Here is a 7767-nt window from a genome sequence, read left to right as displayed (position 1 = left end):
ATTTATTAAGGGGGCAGCTGGGTATCTCAGTGGATTGAGAGTCAGACCTAAAGATGGGAGGTCCTGGGTTCAAATTTGACCTCAGACAGCTTTGTCTGGCAAGTCACTTGACCCCCATTGCCTAACCCTTACCACTCTTCTGCCTTGGAACCAATACACAGTATTTATTTTAAGATGGAAGGTAAGGGTTAAAAAACATTTATTAAACACCTCCTGTGTGCTTAATAACTAAATAAGCTCTGGGCTAAGCTCTGGGGCTACAAAGGGAGGCAAAAGACAATCCCTGCCTTCAAGGAGTTCATAATCAGAGGGAAGAGATCATGGGCAAATGACTGTGGACAAACCAGCTTTCTAGGGGTTTGGACTAGATAACCCCTGAGTTCCCTGCTAAACTCAATGGTCATCCAAGACATTGAATGGTGGGGATGGGGAATGGGTGGGGTGGGAAATGAACTCAAATGTTGGATATCAGATATGGGGCTCCAGGACTTAATGTGCAGAATACAATTTCCTGGATTCAGTCCTCGTTGGGATATGCTCCGTCCTGGTGATGGAGAAGCCCATCACCAGACTTTGGGTCACATGCCAACCCTCAGCAGAACATAGACATGCCACCAGAGCCTCAACTCCCTTTCCCAAGGGGTTAATTGCCAGAGCAACACAACGCAAGCAGAGAAATTCTCAGGCCACCACTGTCATTGATTTAGGACTAAATTATATATAATTTTAGACCATGGGCTCATAGTCTAAGAGCTGAGGAATCCAAGAGGCCATCTAATCTGGCCCCCCGATTTTATAGATGGGGAAACCAAGGCCCAGAGAGATTAAATGATGTCAAGTTTCCAAAGATAGTGAATAGCAGGGCCAATATCTGAATCCAGGTCTTTGGACTCCAAATCCAGTCCTCTTTCTCCTTTTTGAGACCATTTGGTCTCAAGCTGCTGTCCCCAAGCATCTTGGGATTTACCCCAACACTAACTTTTTCTGGCCCAGCAAATATGGGCCAGCCCAGCAACTGTGCCCCAAAGCCCTGAACACAATAGGAATCTAGTTTACATACAGCCTTCTCCTACCCCTCAGGACCCCAGGTCCTAACGGAGGGAGCCTCTCTTTGATGAGGGGCCCCTATTGCGTTCCTTTGCCCCTATTACCACTGCCCCCCTGAAGTCCTCCATGGTTGACACCCTCCCTGACTCAGCTTCTTCACAGGCCACAACTGGCTGCCCAGCAGGGTCCTCTCCATCTCCTGACTGCTCCTAGAGCCCTGGGGCCAGGCTCTGACATGGAGAAGAGGCAGCTCATAAATTAATCTATCGTTATGCTTCCAGCCCAAGCCGCTCTCTACTTCTCTCCTCCTTTCCTCATCCCTCGTTGGTGAAATTCATAGAAAAATATGAAAGAAACAGATGATAATTGCTGCACCAGGGCGAGAGGCCCGCGCGGGCCTGGTACTGGCATCGGGGCGGGATGATAAATCCCATCACTTAGAGCGAGTAATGAATTTTTCTGCAGATTTGGCTCAGTGCAAAGGCGGGGGGAAAACGAATTGTAATACATTACTCTCTTACTTTCCCCAGGCAGTGGCATTGGGATCTGGCTTCTGCTTCAGCTCGGGTTCTGGAGGTGCTGTGGAGAGCTAGAGAAACTAGCCAGTGCATTGTCCATCAGAGGAAGCTACCTGTTGTTTCAACCAGGATGCCCTGAGCTTATTATTAGGGGTAATCTGGCTGCTCAGGGCACTCAATCAATTGTCTCCAAATCTTCTTTATGCCCCTCGTCAGCAGAAAGGGGGAGACAGACAGACAGACAGTCAGACAGATGCAGAAAGAGAGAAATAAAGGAAAAAACAGAGATAGGGAGAGAAGAGAAAGAGACAGAGACAAAGATGAAGAGAGAGAAGAGAGATAGAGAGGAAGAGAAAGGGGGAGAGAGAGAGGGAGAGAGAAAAGGAGATGGAGAGAAAGAGAGAGAGGGGGGAAGAGAAAGAGAGAGGGAGGAAAGAGGCAGACAGACAAAGGGGAGAGGGAGAAAGAGAGACAGAGAGAGGGGTCAGAGAGGAAGGCAGACAGAGAGGGAGGCAGAGAGGGAGAGAGGAATTCCTGAAAGAGAAAGGGAGAGAGACAGAGAGGAGAGAGACAGAGTCAAAGACAGAGAGAGACAGATGCAGAAAGAGATAGAAATAAAGGACAAACAGAGTTAGGAGAGAAGAGAAAGAGACACAAAGACAAAGAGATGGAGGGAGAGAAGAGAGACAGAGAGAGGAGGAGAGAGAGGGTAAAGAAAGGGAGATAGAGAGAGAGGGAGAGAGACAGAGTGAGAGTGCATCCGTGTGTCCGATACTGTCTTCAGGTGTGATTCTTACTTTTGAAGGTGGCTGTCTCAGGGTGTGAGACCCCTGGAGAAAGTGAGTGATAGTCTGAGGACATGGAGTGTGATTCTTTCAAGGCTGTGAGTGTGGTAACTTGTCTTCCAGTATCTGAAAGCCTGTCAAGTGACAAAGAGATTGAACTCGCTCTTTGTGGCCCCAGAGGATAGATCCAGGCCCAATAGATAGAAGTCACACAGAGGCCAGTGTTGGGAAAACCTTTCTACTCCTTTGAGCTGTCTGGGAGTACGATGGCTCACCTCCAGAGAGACGGGCGGGCTTTCCTTCCTTGGAAGCCTCCAGGCAGAGGATGGACGACCTCTTTTGGATGAAGTCATCACGGGCATTTCTTTGGTGTGACTGTTGGACCAGATGGTCGCTGAGGACCCTTCCAATTCTGAAATCCTGGGATTCTAGGACCATTTGAGCATGTGAGTAGGACTGACTCAGGAGCTGCTTGGATGTAAACTTCCCCTTCCCACCCCCATACCCACTAGATTTAATTTGCCTACATTTTGGTGCCTCCACCATAGGAGACGCATGGCCCTGTTGAAATGTTGTGGCACAAATTACACTTTTCTTTATTTGGTCTTTAGATTATGAATGAAAATTAAATTTAAACTCTTCTCAGATAGGTAATTCTTCCTAATCACTCACCCTGCTGCACAGATCTCTACAACTTGATTACATTCTAATTAGATTAATTGGATGGAGAATAATCTCTTTTCTCCAGGAATATCAACCGCAGAGCTGAGCAACTGTACTGATCCAAACAAGCCTCCAGACAGGCCCATCCTTGTCTGAAGCCCAGCTGCAGGATTCATCATCACAAGATTCTAAGAATTTCTGAGCAGGCCCTGGTGAAGAGGGTGGTCTCCCACCTTGAGTCTTCCTCTCCAACTTTCTTTCCTAAGCAAGGGTTGAGACAGGGAATGTGGCAATTCCTGAGAATCACACAGAATAGAACCAGAGAATCAAAGCCGGGAGGAACCTTAGCACAGGGAATGTCAGAGTTGGGAAGGGCCTTAGAACAGAGAATGTCAGAGCTGGGAGAGAGCTTAGAACAGAGAATGTCAGAGCTGGGAGAGACCTTAGAACAGAGAATGTCAGAGCTGGGAGAGAGCTTAGAACAGAGAATGTCAGAGCTGGGAGAGACCTTAGAACAGAGAATGTCAGAGCTGGGAGAGACCTTAGAACAGAGAATGTCAGAGTTGGGAAGGGCCTTAGAACAGAGAATGTCAGAGCTGGGAGAGAGCTTAGAACAGAGAATGTCAGAGCTGGGAGAGACCTTAGAACAGAGAATGTCAGAGCTGGGAGAGAGCTTAGAACAGAGAATGTCAGAGCTGGGAGAGACCTTAGAACAGAGGATGTCAGAGCTGGGAGAGAGCTTAGAACAGAGAATGTCAGAGCTGGGAGAGACCTTAGAACAGAGAATGTCAGAGCTGGGAGAGACCTTAGAACAGAGAATGTCAGAGTTGGGAAGGGCCTTAGAACAGAGAATGTCAGAGCTGGGAGAGACCTTAGAACAGAGAATGTCAGAGCTGGGAGAGAGCTTAGAACAGAGAATGTCAGAGCTGGGAGAGACCTTAGAACAGAGAATGTCAGAGCTGGGAGAGACCTTAGAACAGAGGATGTCAGAGCTGGGAGAGAGCTTAGAACAGAGAATGTCAGAGCTGGGAGGGACCTTAGAACAGAGGATGTCAGAGCTGGGAGGGACCTTAGAACAGAGAATGTCAGAGCTGGGAGGGACCTTAGAACAGAGAATGTCAGATCTGGGAGAGACCTTAGAACAGAGACTGTCAGAGCTGGGAGGGACCTTAGAACAGAGAATGTCAGAGCTGGGAGAGACCTTAGAACAGAGAATGCCAGATCTGGGAGAGACCTTAGAACAGAGAATGTCAGAGCTGGGAGAGAGCTTAGAACAGAGAATGTCAGAGCTGGGAGGGACCTTAGAACAGAGAATGTCAGAGCTGGGAGGGACCTTAGAACAGAGAATGTCAGATCTGGGAGAGACCTTAGAACAGAGACTGTCAGAACTGGGAGGGACCTTAGAACAGAGAATGTCAGAGCTGGGAGGGACCTTAGAACAGAGAATGTCAGAGCTGGGAGAGACCTTAGAACAGAGAATGTCAGATCTGGGAGAGACCTTAGAACAGAGAATGTCAGAGCTGGGAGAGAGCTTAGAACAGAGAATGTCAGAGCTGGGAGGGACCTTAGAACAGAGAATGTCAGAGCTGGGAGGGACCTTAGAACAGAGAATGTCAGATCTGGGAGAGACCTTAGAACAGAGACTGTCAGAGCTGGGAGGGACCTTAGAACAGAGAATGTCAGAGCTGGGAGGGACCTTAGAACAGAGAATGTCAGAGCTGGGAGAGACCTTAGAACAGAGAATGTCAGATCTGGGAGAGACCTTAGAACAGAGACTGTCAGAGCTGGGAGGGACCTTAGAACAGAGAATGTCAGAGCTGGGAGGGACCTTAGAACAGAGAATGTCAGAGCTGGGAGAGAGCTTAGAACAGAGAATGTCAGAGCTGGGAGAGACCTTAGAACAGAGAATGTCAGAGCTGGGAGAGAGCTTAGAACAGAGAATGTCAGAGCTGGGAGAGACCTTAGAACAGAGACTGTCAGAGCTGGGAGAGAAATTAGAACAGAGACTGTCAGAGCTGGGAGGGACCTTAGAACAGAGAATGTCAGAGCTGGGAGAGTGCTTAGAATAAAGAATGTCAGAGCTGGGAGAGACCTTAGAACAGAGACTGTCAGAGCTGGGAGAGAGCTTAGAACCCAGAATGTCAGAGCTGGGAGAGACCTTAGAACAGAGAATGTCAGAGCTGGGAGAGAGCTTAGAACAGAAAATGTCAGAGCTGGGAGAGACCTTAGAACAGAGAATGTCAGAGCTGGGAGGGACCTTAGAATAGGGAATGTCAGAGCTGGGAAAGACCTTAGAACAGAGAATGTCAGAGCTGGGAGAAACCTTAGAACAGAGGATGTCAGAGCTGGGAGAGACCTTAGAACAAGGAATGTCAGAGCTGGTAAAGATCTTAGAACAGGGAATGTCAGAGCTGGGAGAGTCTACTTCATTTTATGTATAAATATATATTAGATACCTGCTAACAGAGAGATGGATTGTAGTCTCTGTCAAAAGGTACCTTCTCTAGTGCTAAGTGGGGAGGGAGGGAGATAGCTGGGAACTTAAAATGTAACAAAAAGAAATTAAATTAAAAATTTTTAAGTGTATAGGTTATTATAGCTAAAAGACAGCTTGTACATAGAGTGCTGGACCCGGAGTCAAGAAGACACATCTCTGTGAGTTCAAATACGGTCTAAGACACTTACTAGCTGTGTGACCCTGGGCAAATCACTTAACCCTGTTTGCCTTAGTTTCCTCATCTATAAAATGAGCTGGAGAAGGAAATGACTAATTAAGCCAGTATCTTTGCACAGAAAATCTCAAATAAGGTTACGATGAACCAGATATGACTGAAATGACTAAACACCAACCACCTAAAAGGAGCCCATCTACTTCCAAAGATTTCCCAACACCCAGTCAGGTGCTCTATCACCCTCTCGGACTCATGATTCCTAACCATCTCCATAGATCACACTTCAGACCCTCCAGCATCAGATAGTCTTCGTTCCTTCCTTGCAAAGGGGTTGGATAATAGAACAGCTGAAGACGCTTTGTAATGCCTTCCCCAGTTGAATGCCCAGAGCAGAGGCAGCCACGCTGGCATGATCCAGGTCTAATCTGGTCTCTGCCACTAACTGCTACGGAATCACACGGGCATTTGTTTCTGAATAACCTTGATTTTTCAGAGATCACAGCAGGACTAGAGGACAATAGGGACCGTGGAAGACTCACAGCTGAGGGTCCTTTCAGGGTCTGTTTGGAGCCCTCCACCAAGGAGATGGGACACTCGTTTTTCCTTTCACCGAAGATCTACCAGCAGAGGCTGGATGGCCACACAGAAGGTTCTCTATAAATGCTATTATCAGAGCAGTCCGGTTCATCCCAATGATTCAATTAAATATCCTCCCTGTGTGGGTGTGAGGAAGGACTGTGTGCTCTGTTCTGGGAGGGAGTCGGAGCTAAATAAGACGGCATTCCCAACCTCATGGAGCTCGCTGGCTAGTTGAAGAGACAAGACATTGGGGAAGATGATAAATAATTCATTGCGGTACATCCTAAGAGCAAAATTAATAGGCTATGTTAAAACGGTAGCCGGGGAGTTCAGACGGGGCGCACAGTCCATGGAGCAGCTAAGGAAGGCTTCTTGGAGGAGGCAAGCCCCCATCTGGATCCCATCAGAGAGGAGGAGGCGAGGGCGCTGAGAGTGGAAGACGGGATCATGACCGAAGCCACCAGCCAAGGAGAGGTCCAAAGGATGCCTTGGGGGGAGGGGAGGGAGAGGGTGGTCTGGAGGGGGTCAGGCTGGAGATGGCTGGCTTCTCCCTATTCTCTGAAGGCAGTCAGCGCCTTGGGGCCTTCCCACCCAGGGGCCTATAGAAAGCAGAAATCTATTATTCCCATTAACCTGGATGGCAGCTGATGGATCTGACAGCTCCAGGGATGTGTCTCTGGGCAGCTGGGGCCAGACCTCTCATTAAACAGTTGCCTTCTCCTGGGGGCCACCGGGCAGAGCGCCCTGGTGGTAGGGGGAGGGGGGCCCCCTGCCTGGCATCTTTCCCTCCCCCCCACCAGCACCAAGAAAGACTTTTAAACCAAACACAATTTTACAGTTCATTTCAGTTAATCACAGACTCTCTGTTTGGAAACGGCCCGCTCCAAATTGCCTGTGGAGAGGCCCTTGGCCTGATTGGCATGCCATTACTGCCCGGCTCACCCTCTCACCATCCTGCCCAACCCAGGGCGGACGCGGAGATCAGTCGACTGTGCGGCCAAGACTCGCTCCAAGGCCTGGGTGCGATGGGGACGCCGGGACCTGGGACCACCGAGGAGGAAGCGCTACGTGCGCGGAGAGCCTGCTGCGGATGCCATCTGAGGTGGAAAAAGGCACGAGTTCAGGAAAGCGGCAAATGTGCCCAGGTGCCCGTCACATTCATAGGTCCGGCGGTCCGGGGGGCTGAGCCAGGGGAGAGGAGCTACACGTCAAAGGGCAGACACGGCGGAGGGGCCCATCCCTGGCATGGGTGCACACCACCAAATAATGATGCCATCAATGGAGATCTGTGGCCACCAGAATGCCAAGGCCTGAACAGCAGAAATAAAGTCCTGGGGGGCAGCGGGGTGGCTCGGTGGATTGGGAACCAGGTCTGGAGACGGGAGGTCCTGGGTTCAAATCTGACTTCAGATACTTCTTAACTGCATGACCTTGGGCATGCCACTTCACCCCCATTGCCTAGCCCCGGCCACTCTTGTACCTTTGACCCAATACATGGCATTG

This window comes from Monodelphis domestica, chromosome 4 (genome assembly GCF_027887165.1).
Source record: "Monodelphis domestica isolate mMonDom1 chromosome 4, mMonDom1.pri, whole genome shotgun sequence".
Lineage (NCBI taxonomy): Eukaryota > Metazoa > Chordata > Mammalia > Didelphimorphia > Didelphidae > Monodelphis > Monodelphis domestica.
This window is presented reverse-complemented; position numbering follows the sequence as displayed.